Source organism: Stylophora pistillata, chromosome 1 (genome assembly GCF_964205215.1).
Source record: "Stylophora pistillata chromosome 1, jaStyPist1.2, whole genome shotgun sequence".
Classification (NCBI taxonomy): Eukaryota; Metazoa; Cnidaria; class Anthozoa; order Scleractinia; family Pocilloporidae; genus Stylophora; species Stylophora pistillata.
This window is the reverse complement of record NC_142519.1, coordinates 53903641-53922206: the sequence shown is the minus strand read 5'-3', so window position 1 is coordinate 53922206 and position 18566 is coordinate 53903641. Positions and strand designations below refer to the sequence as shown.

The 18566-nt window shown below is 38.1% G+C and overlaps 1 long non-coding RNA gene across 1 annotated transcript in view; it reads right to left on the bottom strand.

The window, feature by feature from the left end:
• LOC148743107 (uncharacterized) overlaps positions 1 to 18566 on the bottom strand; it is a 38776-nt gene that overhangs the window by 9311 nt on the left and 10899 nt on the right. The window contains exon 2 of the long non-coding RNA XR_016002240.1: positions 13571 to 13642. This is a non-coding gene — a long non-coding RNA (uncharacterized LOC148743107). The remainder of the gene's footprint in view (positions 1 to 13570; positions 13643 to 18566) is intronic.

Genomic DNA, 18566 nt, shown 5'->3' with positions numbered 1-18566 from the left:
GCTCACACTTTTTATGCCTCAAATATACCTTGGTTACGGAGGCAGTGAAGGTATAAGTTTTAAGTTGATTTAAGAGGCTTTATTAACAGTTAATTGCTTTTTTGCTTGTTATAAACACTTGTAAGGCCGAGTGCCAACGTAGCATCTTTGTACTTTAGATCCAATTGTGTGATTAAATACGGCTATTTCTTTTTATTAGCTCTTTGGTCTTCTAATCGAGAAACAATGGCTACTTTTTGTGCAATGGGTGGCCCTATTTAAATAGCAAGCAGTACTTTTCGCCACTAAAAGCGTAGCGAATCATTTCTTGCCACGAAATGCATAGCGATAGGTAGCCTTTTAACCGCTGGCATTTTACTTTGGTGAATCCAAACCTTTTATTCCCTGCTCTCGAGAATGATAACTCCCTACCTAACCCTCCAAGCCTGGTTATCGACGTAACAGATATATGATTAAATACCAAAGTTTCAACGATGCTATGGTTTCTTTAATCGCAAACCATCTCCAGCCTCGTTTTGTTCGCCATGAATAACAAGGTCACTTTTGAAAAATTAGGGTACCAGGATAGGTTGCGATGGAATCAACCCAATATTGACACACAGCAAGAGTGACATTAACATGAATCGTGAGCTCATTTACCCAGTGTAATGGTTCATGTCCTTCGTGAGGACTTTTTAGATGTGACTGGTCAAGATTATAAAGGTCGTCAGGCAGGAATTTGTCCACCATTAGTACAAGTAAAACGTGTTTTGTGCACTGGTCCTTCACTAACAGTGCAGACAACGTTTCGGAAGGGCTAGTTTTGCTGACTCAGGTAAAAGTTGCGAAAAGCATTTGCATAAACAATATTTGATTTTTAATCTTATTTTTGCCTCTTGGTTGCTCTTGTTGCAAAGGTAAAAAAGACCACCAAGTTATATTTAATTTCTGCTTCGACTGCCTTGCTAATATCCGTTTTTTGCCTCTAAAAGTTCTCCATGAACTAAATGTTGTACTTTCTCGCTACAATTACGTGTTGATTTTTTACTCGCCACTATGGACAAGACCTTCTCAGATGAAGTGCCATTTTCCAGTAAACATCGTACGTTTTATGACACATTTTTCTTTTGATTTGTCTCCATTTTTCTCTTATGTAGGTCACTTTATTTATTCATATAATATGAATATACCCAACGTGAACAACTAATTCTGAGTGGTCCAAGCGAGTTAATTATTAAAGGACTCAGCTAGAGTTTTTCACTGGATTGCTGATTTAAAGTTACTGTCAACATGAGAGGGTGCCCACCCGGAAACATCGTCCCACGTGCGCTTCTATACAATAAACCATGATGTACACATACATAAACTTTATCCATACTCGAATTTTAGAATAGCTATATATAGGTAATATGTAAATAAAAAGGTAATCTATAAAATAGTGATAATAACGATAATAATAATAAAAAATACATAAAAGTAAAGAAAAGAAAATATTATTCACAAATTCTCAATCTTAAGTTTAAGTATGTCAAGCAAAAAATAATCCACTTGAAGGTAACATCCTGTATTTTGTTTTTAAACTCTGCAAAGAAACTTTTATGAAGATAGTCTGGCAGTGCATTCTACCGCTTAGGTGAGAAGGAAGAAAAGGAATTAAGACCAAAGGTAGTTGTTTTAGCTTTACTAAGTGGAAGAATGTAGTTGCCACAAAGATTATAGGAAGAGTAACGGAGTGAAAACATATTCTTCGTATAAACAGGAAAATGAACGAGAAACAAACTAATAAATAACAGTATGCATGAGGAAATTCTGAACGCGCATACAAAACTAGTGCTAATAGCGTATAAATTTTAAAAATAACAAGAGTTTTGATGGTTTTTTTTTTCGGGCCCGTGAAAACCTCATGAAACTGACGGCGTTTGTTTAACTGAATTAACAGCCTTCAAGCTACCACGGACATCCAAACAAACTGCACTGTATACCTTAGCAGATGAAAGGCTAATAAAGATTTGAGGCTTTTTTGATATTCCTATTGGTTCCAGAGAGAATCGATCGATAGTGAAGTCGGACAAAAGAAAATATTTCGACAAATATTCTGGCCAGCAATTTCCGTCAAAATCTGACAAAACTACATACCCTTTGAATTCGTTGAATTAGATTTAACTCGCGTTAACTAAAACAGATTTCAAGTTTGCGGCCTCCAAAGAAATTGAGTTTAGGTTTTTGTCGAAAGTCAAGAGTAAAATGTCAAGGGTTCAAGAAGAGTAATTGCTATCTATTATTTATTCATTTCCTTTTTTTTTCTTATTTTTACACGTACCTTGTGGTCAGAAATGTCCGGAAGTTAACTCGCGCGTCTCTTCTTTTCTACTTGCACATGTTTCAGCGCGTTACAAAGTTCGTAAGGGAAGGATTTTTGACAGCGTATTACTGTCTAAGTAATCTTTTTCTCGATTTGTTGGATGTCTTTTGAAAGCTGGAAGCTAGATATGGAACAGAAACTAGAGTGTCCCTCCCGCTTCCTGTACATTTATTTATCTATTTATTATTGCGTTGCTATGTGAATTGACAGGTCGGTTCGTTGCTATGGGGCTAGGGGCGAGTGTTTTTCAACAGCGAGTCGAGTTGAGTTTTGGAGTATTGCGGGCGAATAAAGTGATTAAAATATACAAAATATCGAACCAGCCGAGTATAATTATCGTTCGTCATCGACATTAGAGAATTTAGAGTTTGAAGTGACATTCAATCCGCCTGAATACGGGGATTGCTTCTATATCTCGGCTGCATAGGCTCTGGGCATGGAAACCCAGAGCTTGAAGAACATGACTCTTCTATCTCAATGTTTTGGGAAATGTGACAAATCATGATTCACTTCTTTTGTGCGATGCAATACAACTGTTAACAAGATGTGCTAATCGAGATCTTAGACAAAAGTCCGGGAAAACCCTCAGAAATTGCCATACTCAGTCCTAAAAAAAGAAAACAATGTTACACTGCAAACGCATCTCTTTTAGAATTACGTTTGTCCAAAAAACAAAAATGAGGAAGGAAAATCAGTGAAACTATTCGCACCGACGAAGGGCTAACGCTCGAAACGTCAGCTTTTATAATCGTAACGGTGGTCAATTAACCATTTCAACTTTGTTGATATATTCAAATTATTTCGAAACCTACTTAACTCTCACTTTTATTTGCCCAGTTAAAAAGGAATCAAGTGAGAAAGTTTGAAATGCGCTGTTACATAAAGCTTTCAGCTTGCCCCCTCCTCCCCTCCTCCCCTCCTCCCTCGCGTTCTTTAACGCAAATAAAACTTGTTTCTATCACCACTCTATCCTCAACTTTTTACAGCTGAATCTGCACAAGCTAATAATTTCTTAGTAAGTTGCCACTCCTTTAAAGCACCCTCATTCCGATAAGCTCTCTATTTTTCAGCCAAGATTTTGAAGAAGTGCTCAAGCGTTTATTCGAGGAAGTGCCTTAAACAGAATTGGTTAACCAGGTTTGACAGTGGCCGTGCAACTTCTCAAGATAAGATTCCATGATAAGATTAATACATTTACAAATAAGTCAAGATATCACTGACTTTTTGCAACGCAGTTTGACACATTTAAGCCCAAGAATTTATTCGTAATTATGCCAGAATCATGCTCGCTCCTCTAACTACGGTATTATACACAAACTTATGCCGGTATAATTCATTTGGGCCTATCCCTGACCGTCAAATAGCTTCAATTAAGGTCCTTCAGATCTCACCATTTTTACTGGTCGTCGTTTCTACATCTCAAAGACTCTTTGGATCTGAAGACTGGGAGGCCAGTCTCCAAATGTTTCTAAATATGCTAACTTTAAAATCACATTTCGTATTACAATTTTCGCCCAAATGCATATTTCATTGAGAAACACACCGTCTCTTCGCTCCTTACAATTAGAATGTTCTCTGCCTAGCATACGAGAGAATGGCTCAGACTGGGTGTATATCATCCCCTCAGCGAATAAAGTGACACGTGTCTCTGGGATATTAAAAGAAACGTCTTGCCATCTAACTTTTAAATTGAATCAGCTCCTTGCTAGGTTCAAAATCCGAAACAATCACGTCGTACAAATTCCAAGAATCAGCAAGATTCTTTTTGTAGTATTTCTGATTTCAGCAAACAAGAGGCTTTAACTAATATTTCGGTAGGGATGAGTGTCAATCAGCCACAGTTTAAAAACCAGGCGGCGACAGTGTATTATGAAGGACAATGGAGTTACCGGAAGTTTGAATTCTCCGTTCTATGACCTCAAATCGCTGCTATACGAATTTGTTGCTGGATAAATGGCAATTGCTAAAAGTGCGAGAAATACTCCTACAGATGTAATTAAATAAAAAACTCTGACCTTTGAAGCCCAGTCTAAGACTTCAAGGGATGTCACTGTCAGGTTATATTCGTACGGCACCCGAACTGAATTATTTCTGAGATAGCGATCGAGAACTAGAGACTATTCAAATACAACTGAATTAATTCACCGTTTTGTTTTTTCGCCTTCACATATCGGACTGTCATCGGAATTTCACTGTCAGGTTATGGTTTTAGCCAGCCAAATCATTCAATTTGGTTTAAACCAGTCCTTCTGGGATATGGCCAAGAAACAAACAGTTATTTTTATAAAAATCATACGAATAGAGTTATGCAAGGTGAGAAAATAATCCACAGCCCTATCAAACCTTCAAGGTGTCCTTTTTCAAAATCTGCACGTCTACTTAAACAGTATTTTTCGAAATTCCTACTCTAGACATTTAGTTTCACATAGAAAAGTGTCTAACATATTTCAATTTTATCTTATTTTAGAGTTTATTGATATTTCAAGGTGTTAATGATAACCATCTGGAGAAGGGTCGTAAAAGGGGTTTTAACGTAAAACGTATCTCATAGAATAGGAAAGTGGTCAAGATAGGCACTCGTCGTCTAGTTTCCCGCTATTTCGAATACGAAAATGCTCCTTAATGCGTAAAATAACTTGAATTTTATCTCTCTTTGGTCAATATTAAAGCACGGAAATTCTTTACACGTGGACGTGCTATTTCAGTGAAACAACTGTGAAACACACAAGAATCTCTGAGTAGAGTGACGTTTGAGGCTCCGATTGGGTAGTTTAAATACGGAATAACCGAGGATTATCGCTCACAAGTTCAAGATTACAGAATAAAACTCGAATCCTATATTTAACAATAATTCGCCGAAGGCGAGGTGAATATCGTCGAATAGTCTCCGAGACGTAGTCGAGGCGATTATTCGACAATAATCAGCGAACCTGAGGTGAATAATTGTTTTAGTATAATTTCAGAGCTGAACAACAGAGAAGTTTCTAAAATCATAACATTTTAGTAACATTTATTAACATTTTATTTTAACATTTTATTTAGAAAGTCGTGCTGAGAACTGAACCCAGTCAAGAGAGGATAAAGTGTCGCCCCTTGGCCCATTTAATAGATACTAAGGAGTCTTGTGTGGATTGTCAAGATGGGAGTTAATTAGATGAAAAAAATGAGAATTATGGCGGCTTATTCCGTTCGCTCTATCTGTTTAACTTGCCATTAGTCAGATAAGCGTGACAAATTCAAATACGTCGAAGACTTACTCTAAACAAGGATTTCTGTAACTTGAAACGTCAGGAGAGAAAGCACAGAATAAGAAATCTAAGCAGATATCGTTCGCTGCTGATCTTGTGACACTCTAGTGCTAATTAAATTATTCCAAATAAACGTCCACTCCAGTAACTTCCTTCTTCGATGAGAGATTTGCTGCTGATTCCGGCGGAGCTTCTAGAGTTTACTAATCCTTTCAAAGACACGTCTTAAGGAGTCCACACTCGAGATATCAGCATGCACTCAGCAACTTGTCTAAAACTGCGTTTTCCTCGCTCTGGTACCTTCAGCATCTAAATTGTGACATTTCTGTCTTTGGTGATCGAGAGGGCTTACTACAGTATTCAGCACGTAGCAGCATAGCCGCACAAAAGTCATGCGGGTGATCGGTGAGCCACCTGAACAAGATGGCATCGGAAATGTTGAATCAAACAAATTTTATTTAGTCACTTAGGAAAACTATTGTGATTCAGCATTCCAGAACAACGACCAGGCTCTTACATGTGTAACCTCGAGCACATTGTTCGTAATGCACGCACATATATTGCAGGCTTTTTCTTCGAAGAGCATGCAGAAGAGTGTATCCTCAAAATAAAGGTCATACGAAAATCGGAAGAGACTTTTCACGAATCCGAGTATCAAGTTACAACACTATCAATCTTCAAGGTGTTGTTTTTCAAAATCTGTTCGTCTACTTACACGGTATTTTTCAAAATTCCTACTCTGAACATTTAGTTTTACATAGAAAATGGTGTCTGACAGATTTCTCTTTCAGCTTCTCTTAGAGTTTATTGATATTTCAAGGTGTTAAAGATAACGATCTGGAATAGGGTCGTAAAGGTGGTTTTAACGTAAAACGTATCTCATAGAATAAGAAAGTGGTCAAGATATGCACTCGTCCTCTAGTTCCCGCCATTTCTAATACGAAAATGCTCCTTGTTGCGTACAATAACTTGACTTTTATGTCTCATTGGTAATTATTGAAGGAGAAGATTCTTTACACGTGGACGTGCTATTTCAGTGAGACAACTGTGAAACACACAAGAATCTCTGAGTAGGGTGACGCTTGAGGCTCCGATTGGGGTGTTTAAATATGGAATAACGGAGGATTATCGCTAACAAGTTTGAGATTACAGAATAAAACCCGAGTCTTATCTAAGGTGTTAACCCACACCAGGCATAATAGTACATGATTCCTGTTGTTTTTCAGTTTTCAGTGTTTAGGAGATTGAAATGCTTCAGATGCTGATAGATTTTCACATCGGTAAGATCTATAGCAAGGCTTTTCGTGGACTCTGCAGGCATCAGACAAAGCAGAAAATTCCTCTCAGTGTGTAATCGACAAAGACACCGGTCCACGCTTTTGTATCTTCACACCTTGATTACTGCAACTCAATCCTTTTTGTTTCAGCTAATTATCAATTTGATCGTTCACAGAACGTTCAGAACACCACAGCTGGGATGATTTTGCCGATTACGAAATTTGAACACATTACACCGACTCTTATAGACCTAAAATTGCTTCCTGTATCCTTCAGAGTTCAATTTAAAATTTGCTTCTGTCTGTCTTTAAGTCGTTAAACAATCTGAGATGTGTTATCTCTAAAACCTGCCTCCAACTATGCTCTTCGCTAGACTACGCAATATCTTCTGTTCATTCCTTTGTCACCTGCTCTACACTTGGGGACCGCGCTTTTGCTCATGCTGCTCCTGCCTTATAGTATTCGTTGCCGTGTGTTATCAACCAGATCCTTTAGCCGCCTAGCTAAAGTTAAGAAAGAACTGAAAATCTTTCTTTTTAGGAAAGCGTTCAGTACCAGTTTATCATACACGATAAAGCGCTTTTAAATGTACGCATAGTTTTTAGAGTTATTCAAAAGTTTTTTTTTTCTTTATCTTATTAATTATATCAAAGAACTCATTTACAATACGGGAAGAACAAAGCTCAACAGAACGAAAGTTTGTTTCACCCCTTCCTGCTTCTTTTCCTTCTTTTTCGTTCCTTTTTAATGGAATTGTCAATGCGCCAGTTGACATGTACCTTGTATGGGGGTAGTTGTCTGCAACGTTATAATTTGGCGATTAGTTACGTCGCCCATAAATTACTTTTGACACCGCGTGAGTTCCCTTCCAGTTTACTCAATAAAAGTGCCGTTCCTAGTCTGTTACAACGCTGGTGACATAGCTAACACTGCAAAGCTGACCTTGGGCAATTTTGTTCCTCTGGATATTGTCTATCCGATATCAATCCGAGGGAAAGTATGAACTAAATATAACTCTTAGCTGTGAAAACACCATTTCACAAGGGCGGTTTTGGAAATTACTCGCTCCGAGGACTGATAATGTCGATGGCGTTATGTCTTGTACAATGTAAATAGTATAATTTTGCTTTGCCGTTACCATGGCAATCAGCCGCAAAAACAAGTCCACTCTTCTGTGTAGCTCTGTGTTACAATGTACCTTGGTCCTTCATATGCTTAAAGTTCATTCCAGACTCCATACTGTTGAGTTTTTGAGGCCTTCAGGATCTGATACACCCATTATACACAATGACCCACACGCTCCTGTTCGCAGGCTGAATATTTAGTTCATAGCGAGATAGATTTCGTCGAAGTTAGGAAGAAACAATTAAATCTGAAGAAAGGTATATCATGTGTGTGATTGACACTTCCCAATTTGGTGATGCCATGTGCTTAGTGATCGCTTGTTGAATGTGAGTGAGTCTCTAGAAAGGAAGCCCTTAAAGACTGAAACGTGAAAGTGATGGATCATCTCCTGTAAGTCGCCGTGCAGGTGAATTTGAATTTTCTCAAAGAACAGTGATTAGAATCAAATCTTGCCAACCAACGCCTTATTGCTTACACTTAGTCCAGCGTAAAATGAGCGTTATATAGAAAAGTTATAAATCTCCTCAGTATCGCGGAGCCGTTCCTCGTCGATAGGTAATATTTTGGATGGTATGGGTTGCCTCAGTTTCTTAACATTTTCGTCATTTTCGGAACACCAATCATTTTCAGTTACCATGTACATTATCGCTTTCGCGTTACGCTGTATTTCTCCGTAAATTTTCATCGGTCGCACTCCAAAAAAGACGAGAATAGGACATATTTCGATATTTCTTCACAATTCTGTGCAGAAACATTAACATTCTGTTAACGTACTGTTAGCACTCTTTCATTTGTAAGGACCTCCTAAGGTAATTGTTTGTACTGTTCTCAAGAAGTGTTTCATAAACTAGGCTTTCCTCAAAGTGCCAGGGTTTGCAGTCAAAATCAATTAACAAAACTCTTAATCTAATTAACAAAAATCATTGTTAAGAGTGCAGCGTTAACTCATTTACTCTTTAAGTAATTGACACGCGACTTCTTGAAATAATTTCAAACCCTTTACAAAAGCTCACGAGCTAGTAATGAAATTGCAACATATGAAAATGGGTAAAGTAGCTGGGGGGGTTCATAGGTCATCAGACATCGACATGGAGAGGGAACCATATCACAATCATTTGCCTTGAAAAGCACTTCTAAGGTGTGTGTGCTACGTTATTCAAAATGCAAATGTATCTAAACTGTCAAGAGAGGTTTTTTTGACTCCCTGTAAATCCGTATGGATCCCAACAGCCTCCACAAGTTTTCCTGGGTGATGTATATGGAATCAGTAAACAGCTTGAAAAGATTGTTGTTGGGATTCTAGACAATATTTTAAAAGCTAAAGGAAAAACTTTCGACCCCTTACTTTATTGTCTGCTAAAGGATTTCAACATTTTGAGAGGTGACCTGTCTTATACCTCTCCACGGAACCGTTGAAAATGAGGTTCAGAACAAAAGTTTAGTTTTAGAAATACAAATGGTAAGACATGTGCAAATGAATAGCCAACAGGTGGGCAAATTTAGTACAATTCAATTAGTATTACATATGTGACAGACCTCTTGTTGTAAGGTCATGAATTAATCAGATACATGTATTGAAAAAAGTTTTGTTTCTTGGTATATAAATCGAAGCGAGTTTGACAATGATCACCTGAATGATGGTCGAATGAGCCTGCGATGCTGCGCATTCGGAGCCTACACTTTATTGTACATAGTGATTAAGTTCTCAGATACATTACGTTGATAAGGCAACTTAAAGAAATGTTGAAACGATGAGAGAAGTTTAAAATAGTTTCACTTCAAGTCATAAAATGTGAAATAGCTGTTAACCCTTTTCAGACAGAAAAAATAACCTTATAATTTGGCCATACAAAACTAAAGCTCACTTTGTTTGTCGTTGTAAGAAGTAACTCTTAAATACTTGTGGTTTTGAGACACCGTGGGCTCAGACTATGGGGTCACGGGACCTAGATCATGTAGACTGGAGCGCCAAACTGCTTTCATGCAAGCTTGGCGAGTTTACAAGTGAAGCCGTCTCTCTTTCCCATCTGTGGATGGCTACCAGGACCTGCCAAGGCTTTTTGGGCCAGTTTTGAATGGCAAAAGTCTCGATCGATGTGATATTTTGCTGGTAGGACTGGGTGGCCCGACACAATAATTTGTTAAAATGGAAATGTGAGGTGTTGTGGTGTTAAAATGGAAATGTGAGGTGTCGAGTTGTGGTGGAATTTCCCAGAACTCTTTTCGGTCATAAACGAGGCAAAGGTTGTGTTTTAGACACAAGCTTTCGTGAAATGGAGGAACGAGGGCTAGCGGACAAAAGGGCCGTTTACACGGCAGAAATATCGGGTACGGACATGTCAAAAAAGTAGTACGGACTGCATAATTTTAGCTGTTTACACCGATGATGTTTTATCTCGGGTCGGACAAAAAGAGGCAGAAGGACCAAGCTAGCAAGGTTGCGTTTACACTGCAGTTTTTGGAGGACCAGACCAATTTCTTACGTGATGCATGAAATTGGTTCGAACCCGTGTTTTTTCTGGTTTTGGGGCCATAAACGTTTATGGCCCTGAAAAACACGGGTCCGTACCCATCCCCCAAAACATGGTTCGGATTGTTTACACGGGCAAAAATATGAGGTCCGTACTCCTTTTTTGACACGTCCGCATTTGCTTTTTCTGCCGTGTAAACGGTTTTAAAGTGAGAAGGCATTTTCCAGCCGAACAGCAAGATCTCGCCCTGAGGTGTGTTTCGAACGTACACTTTTAATTTCTTGAGCAAGTTTTGATCTTAAAAGATGGACAGTTTTTCAGTGTTGTTCTTGGAGCAGAAAGCTGGATTTTTAGGATTTGTTGTTATATGAACGGTTCACTGTAATGGAAATCGGGAATCATTGTGGGTGTTTTAGGTTGCAATAGGTGTCACATCAAACAGCCTTGCAATGTACACACTTACATAATGTTGTCTCTTAATTTGAACAAGAAACAAATAACAAAGGTAATAGTAACAATTACTACCATGTCTGCGTGGCTTGTCGACTAAGAGTTAAGCAATTAATTAACAAAATCTTCCTTTTGTCACTATATTGCTATTTTCTTGTCTCTAACTATGAAAACTGCTAACTAGCTAAGAATAGGGATTTAGAGAGGGAGGAAAGCTGTCAAAAGCCTTGCAGCGCTCAATTTAGGATTGGAACACAAGGTGCAGGGAACAGTTTTTAAATTATCAAGTTAGTGGAAACTGTTTTGGGCTCAGCAGGACCAGGGCCATCTGGCCATTTGCCCCAGGGTGCTGGAGAGCAATGAGAATGCTCGTCACTTGACTTCTGCTATCCCTAACCCTAACCCAACTGTAACCCTAACATCAAATACTGGAAAAAGGTCAATGGAACTCAAGTGATTTCTACAGCCCCAACCCTAACCATAGGTTTAAGTCGAGACTCGCGATAGCTGTTTCCTGGGGGTGTCAAATACCTTAGTCACGTGATGTTAACTTTTTTCAATTTAAAGGATTGTAACAATTCTAGTAAAGACCAAGGCCGGATCGGGATGACAAAAACCGATAGACATCACAGTAGAATGCAAATTAAGCTGACGCACGACTGAGGTTGAATGATATCAATTAACGATTATCTTTAGCAAAACAGAAACTTTTGCGACCAAGACGAACTAGACCGATTCACATAATAATTAATGCGCCCGAAACTTTATCTACAACTTTTTGCAGCTGAATCAGTACAAGTCAATAATTTTTTGATAAGTTGCCACTCCTATAAGGAACCCTCATTCCAATATGCTCCCCTTTTTTTCAGCCGAGATTCTGAAGAAGTGCCCAAGCGCTTATTCGAGGAAGTACGTTTGACAGACTTGGTTAACAGAAGCCATTGAACTTCTCAAGATAAGATTCCCTGATAGGATTATTGCATTTACAAGTAATTCAAGATTGCTCTGAGTTTTTGCGACACAGTTTGATACATTTACGCTCAAGAATTTTGGTAATTACGCTGGAATCATGCTCGATCATCTGACTACAGTATTACATACAAACTTATGCCGGTTTCATTCATCTGAGCCTACCACGGGTGTCAATCAGCTACTATTTAAAAACCAGGTGTCAGTGTATTATTAAGGTAAAATTAAAAGAGTTTCCGGTGGTTTGCATTCTTTACTCTGTAACCTCGAATTGCTTCCACGCGAATTTTCTGTTAGATAAATAGCGATCGTTGAGAGTGCGAGAAACACTCGCACAAGTGTCATGAAATGTAAAACTCTGATCTTTCAAGCCTGGTATAACATTTCAATGGATATCTCTGTCAGGTTATATTCGTATGACACCGGAACTGAATAATTGTTTAATTAAAAACGCCCCCAAGAAATTATCATTTTCTAAGAAGAAACCGGATTTTTTAGCTCCCTTTTGATTTTGAGCTGACGTGTACGCTTACCGTATTTGTAGATTATGGTATATTGTTTCATATACCATAATGGCTAAGCCAATAGAAAGTTTTGAATTGCATTATCCAATGATCCAGTTCTTAATCATTTCTGAGATAGCGATCAAGAACTAGAGATTATTCAAATACAACTGAATCAGTACACCTTTGCATATCGGACTGTCAGCGGAATGTCCCCGTAAGGTTATATTTTTAATGCACTAGTGCTTAATTATTCCTGAGATGGCGATCAAGATGAGAAAGGGATTTATTAGACTCGAATAACTAGAGATTACTCAAATACAACTAGAACAGTTATCTTTATTTCTTCACTTTTGCATGTCGGACCGTCATCATGTATTAAAGTTTCTTATGAAATTCATAAGGTCGTCAATTGGAGGTTCCAATTACCTTAAAAGCAATTATTTGGGATTCGTTCCCATCTATAACTATCTAAATATTGTCCATAAGCCAAGAGAGCTGTCGAAGCTCCATGTCTCAGTGCAATTGTTTCCATCAGATTCTTTATCGAGTTGAAGTGATGTTTCGCTTTAGCCATAAATCGTAATAACGTGCTCTGCACTCTGTTATATATTGCCTGAGATCCCAAGATCGCGATCGAAATATACCGAACAAACGGTGTAATTATCATTTCTAGTGATGGTCATATCCAGTGTATGGTTACAATCAGTAATCGCTTCCGGCAATTCTACGTTCAACAAAACTTGGTTTTAGAAACTGCAAAACTCCATCAAAATCACCGTTTGATATTCTTTTTACAAACCAAGCGAGAAATACGATATTTTTTTTATCGATTGCTCTCGTCTTAATAAAACCTGAAAAAGTGCTAACTTTCTCCACCTAAAAACGATTGTTTTCAGGCAAATTTAACCATCGGGATTCAAGAATCCAGAACTACCAGGCTCTAAACTGTTGCATACAGTCCGTACTGCGAGCGTTTATAGTGCAGAGTTTCTTTCCCGAGGCATGGGGGAGGGGATGTAGAATTAGACCGGCTGTGTTTCATTTCTCACCATAGATTGTTTTCTCCACCGAATATACATTTTTCCTTTACAAAGAGTGGAATTCTGCGTGAAACTGCTTCAGTCCTTCCCATTGCTTGCATAGATGTTACAGTAGTAAATAATGAATAATGTTGGTACTTACAGTCTTTCGAGGCGCCAATTGCTCCGGAAAACTCCATGGGATAGGTTCTTTAGCTGATTATTGGACAAGACCCTGTAAACAAGAAATCATTACATCGGATAGTTAGATTTGCATTGTTAGGTAAAGCTTAGAACTTTGTAGAATTCTTACCGGGTGGAGGGGGCTCAAAAAGTTGCTGATTTGATTTTAACCTCAAAATACATAGGTAAGAATGGCCTTAACGTGAACAAATATCAGTTAACTTTGGTTTCTTATCTCATCGGATACAAATAACATCGGTCGATGAGGTTTGAAGGAAGGTTTCTTCGATGAATTCTGAAGTGGGACTCTCCATACAACTAGCCAAGATAAAACTCTTTGGTAGAATTATACAGAAAGATTATTCAAGATTTTTCTGGACTGGTGCAACAAAAGGTAATAGTTTAACCGACTCTCGATTACCCTCCTCCCCTCCCCCCTCACTCGTGATCCACGACTGTTTTAAAAAGCTACAAAAATAAGTAAGTCGACAATGTGTTAGAGATCATAGTCCACTTTAAAAGCCACTCCCTCCTGTGTGAAATATTTTATTGCCACCACTTTCGCTAGAATGGTTATAATCCCATCGATAAAATTTACGTCGCTGAGAATGAAATTAAACCAACACTATCTAAGGCTTATCAAAAACTTTATAACGGATTATTAGGTAAACTGAAGCTTTTCAAACATTCTTCTGTTGATTTTGTGTCCATTTTCCTCTTGAGGGTCACTTTATTTTTTCATATTATATGAATATGCCCAACGTGAACAACTGATTCTGAATGGTCCAAGCGAGTCCGTTATTAAAGCAGAAGACCACACTTTCTATCGGTTTACTGGTGTAATAACCCGCGCGGGGTGTAAGAAGTCGTAAAGAGGTTTACGTCAGCGGTCAAAATTAAAGAAACCTCATGCTCTCTGATTTTCTCAGCCTTTGCTAGTCTTCTAAAGTTAAACAGTCAAGACTGACAAATACCTAGAATAAGCGAGTCTTTCTTTTCCATAGGATTGCTGATTTGAGCAAACAAGAGACTCCAACTAATATTTGGGTAAGGAAGGGTGTCAATCAGCCACAATTAAAAAAAAAAAAACAGACGATGAAATTGCGGTGGTTTTGATTTTCCATTCTATAACCTCAAATAGAATGTGTTGCTCAATAAATGGCAATCGATAAAACTGTGAGAAACACTTGCACAAACCCGGTCTAACATTCCAATAGATGTCATAGTCGGGTTATATTCGTACGGTACCCGAACTTAATTCTTACTGAGATATCGATCAAGATGGGAAAGGAATTAACTGGACTTACTGCAATAACTATTCTTATATGAATAATAATATTATTAAATACTTGTATTATTAAATACTAAAATGAAAAATAATATTATTAAATACTTGTATTATTAAATACTAAAATGAATAATAATATTATTATCGATATTAGGAAAAAAATGAATAATAATACTATTCTAGTACAACTGAATTCATCTTTTTTTCCTTTTAATCATCGGACTTCCATCATGTCTTAAAGTAACTTATGAAATTCATAAAATCGTCGATTGGATTTTCCATTCACTCAAAAAAGCATTTATTTGGCATTGGGTCCAATTTATACGTCATAAGTGAAAACAAGAAAGCCGTCGAAGCTCCTTGTCGCATTGCAAGTGTTCCCATCAGGTATCTTATCGAGTCCAGGTGATATATTTCGCTTAAGCTATAAATCGCGATAACGTGCCTCGCGCTCTTAGTTATATTGCTGCATAGATATGCCAGTGACATACATCGCAAGAAAATTACCTTTACGTTGTACTTTAAATCGTCTTAGTTGATCGTCTCTCACCGTTACATCAGCTGAGGTAATTTTTTGCCCTTTGGGCTATTTTCCTCATAAATGTTTTATGATCGATTTTAATTTGACTCCCCTTCAAGAGGACTTTTTTATTCAGTTGCGCCAGAAACGATGTTCACATTTTTCATGTAATGCACCTTTTCGTGTAACCAATCGTATTTATTTAGGCTGGGAGGCCTTTCCACAGCTATATATAAAATTCGAGTCCCGTAGTTGCCGAACAGAGCATTCTGATGAGCTTGAAGGTTAATATCGTTCTGGACAGATTTTAAGGAAAAGTTTCAACAGTATTGCGTAACGGTCAAAGATCCCAAGATCGCGGTCTACCTAAATATCCAATTTGATCGTTTACAGAAAGTTCCGAACGCCACAGCTAGGGTGATTGTCCAGATTACGAAATTTCAACACATTACACCAGCTCTCATAGACCTGCACTTGCTTCCTGTATCATTTAGGGTTGAATTTAAAACTTGCTTCTTTCTGTTTTTAAGTCGTTAAACAATCTGAGATGTGTTATCTCTAAAACCTGCCTCCAACTATGCTCTTCGCTAGTCTACTTAATCTCTTCTGTTCGTTCCTTGGTCACCTGCTCTAGACTTGGGGACCGCGCTTTTTCTCACGCCGCTCCTGCCGCATGGCACTTGTTGCCGTACGTTATCAATCAGATCCTTTAGCTGCGTAGCTACTTTTAAGAAACAACTCAAAACGTTTCTTTGTAGGAAACCGTTCGTTTCTAGTTTGTGATAAATGATAAAGCGCTTTTAAACCTGCGCATAGTTTTTAGCGTTATTTAAATGTTTTCTCTTTTTTAATGATACGAGCAGAACAAAGCTTATTAGGACCAAAGTCTAAGTTTCACCCCTTCCTGCTTTTTTTCCTCCTTCTTTTTCATTCCTTTTAATGGATTCTTCGATGCGCCATTTGACATGTGCCTTGTGTGAGGGTGCTTGTTTGCAACTTTATGATTTGGCGATTAGTTACGCCGCTCATAAACTACTTTTGATAATGCATGAGTTCGCTTCCCGTTTATTCAATAGAAGTGCCGTTCCTAGTCTATTAGAATGCTGATGACATGGCTAAGGCTGCAAAGCTGACCTCAGACAATTTTTGTTCTTCTGGATATTGTCTACCCGACACCTAAATGTACATCTATTTGTGAAAACACCGTTTAACAAGAGCGGGTTTGGAATTTGCTCGCTCCAAATTTAAAGAAAGGTATATCATGTGCGTGATTGACATTTCCCAATGTGGACATGCCATGTGCTTATTGATCACCCTTTGAATGTGAGGGAACTTGCAAAATTGAAGCCTTTGAGACTGAAACAAGAAAATGATGGATCATTTCCTTTTAGTCGTCATGCAGGTAAATTTGAATTTTCTCAAAGAACGGTGATTACAATCAAATAGTGCCAACCAACGCCTTTTTGCTGACTCTTAGCCCAGCGTAAACTGAGTTATACATGAAAGTTAGAAATCTCCTCAGTATCGCTCAGCCGTTCCTCGTCGATTTGTAATAGTTTGGACTGTATGGGTTGTCTTAGTTTCTTAAACTTTTAGTCATTTTCGTAACATTAGTCATTTTCAATTACCATGTACATTATCGCTTTGGCGTTACGCTGTATTTCTCCGTAACTTTTTCATCGGTCGCGCTCCAAAAAAGACGAGAATAGGAAATTTCTCGATACTTCTTCACACTTCTGTGCAGAAATGTTAACACTCTGTTAACTTTCTGTTAACATTCTCTCATTTGTAATGACCTCTTGAGTTAAGTGTTTCATAAGAAGTGTTTCATAAATTAGGCTTTCCTCAACGTGCCAGGGTGTGGCAGTCAAAATCAACTAACAAAACTCTTGATCTAATTAACAAAAATCATCGATGAGAGTGCAGTGTTAACTCATTTACTCTCTGCATGATTGACACGCGACTTCTTCATATAATTTGAAACCCTTCACTAAAGCTCACGAGTAATGCAATTGCAATGTAAAAAATAGGTAAACTAGCCATGGGGGTTCAGTTGTGATTAAACATCAACATGAGAGAAGCTACCATATCAAAATCATGTGTCTTGCAAAGCACTTCTAAGGTATGTGTGCTATCTTATTCAAAATACAGATGTATCCACCCTGTCAAAAGAAGTTTATTCGAATGTAGATCCGTGTGGCTCCCAACAACTTTCAAATTTTTCCTAGTACGAGAGTACGACAAGGACGAGCTACATGACGGAGAAACGAGTGAGTTTTTTAAGACTTTTTGAATTGTTTGACTCCTTGACAATGTTATTGCAAGTCTGTTGAAGTATTTCTGCCAAATTTTAGATTTTAGCGGTAAAGAAAGCGCGTCAAATTGGATTGACTTTGGATCTCAAATGCGGGGGTTGAACTGTGAAACGATATCAATTTGTGGTGGTAGTTTGGGGGATTTCAGAGAATTTCTCCAACGGTTGTGTCTCCCAAAAGCACTAGCATTGACAAATATGGCATGGGAGTCAATGCTGAGGTTGACAATCAAAGAAATTGTTTGGTAATGTGCCTCGATCAAATGGCGGGGTTTTGCGATAACAAATGTCGTGCGCTCGCGCTTTCGATGAAGAAGCATATCATTGGCGTCCTTTCTAAAGACAGAACATTCGTAAAGGAGAATTTTGGATACATTTGATAGACTTCTTAATTAAACAATTTAGATGAATTATTTCTGAAGAAAAAGAGCAAAACTTGCCACCGCGGCCGCCATTTTTTTAAACAATCGTTACAAATTCCTGCGTGTTAACTCCTCGGGTATCTTTATCAAATTAGCTACACACGAACATTTTACGTGTGCGGGTACACTACTCGTACCCCTACACCGATTTCGGGGTATCTTAAGGTCTCTTTTCTCTGCAGAGGTAAGCTTGGAATACATAGGTAAGGATGGGCCCTAATGTTAACAAATCTCAGTTCACTATCATTTCCTATCTCATTCGAGACAAGTAACATTGATGGATTAGGTTTAAAGAAAGGTCTTTTCGATGAATATGAAGTGGGACCCTCTGTACAACTAGCCATGATAAAACTCTTTGGTAGAAGTACCCTATAGACAGATAATTGAGGATTTTTCTGGTCTATTGTAAAAAAAATGTGATACTGAAAATTT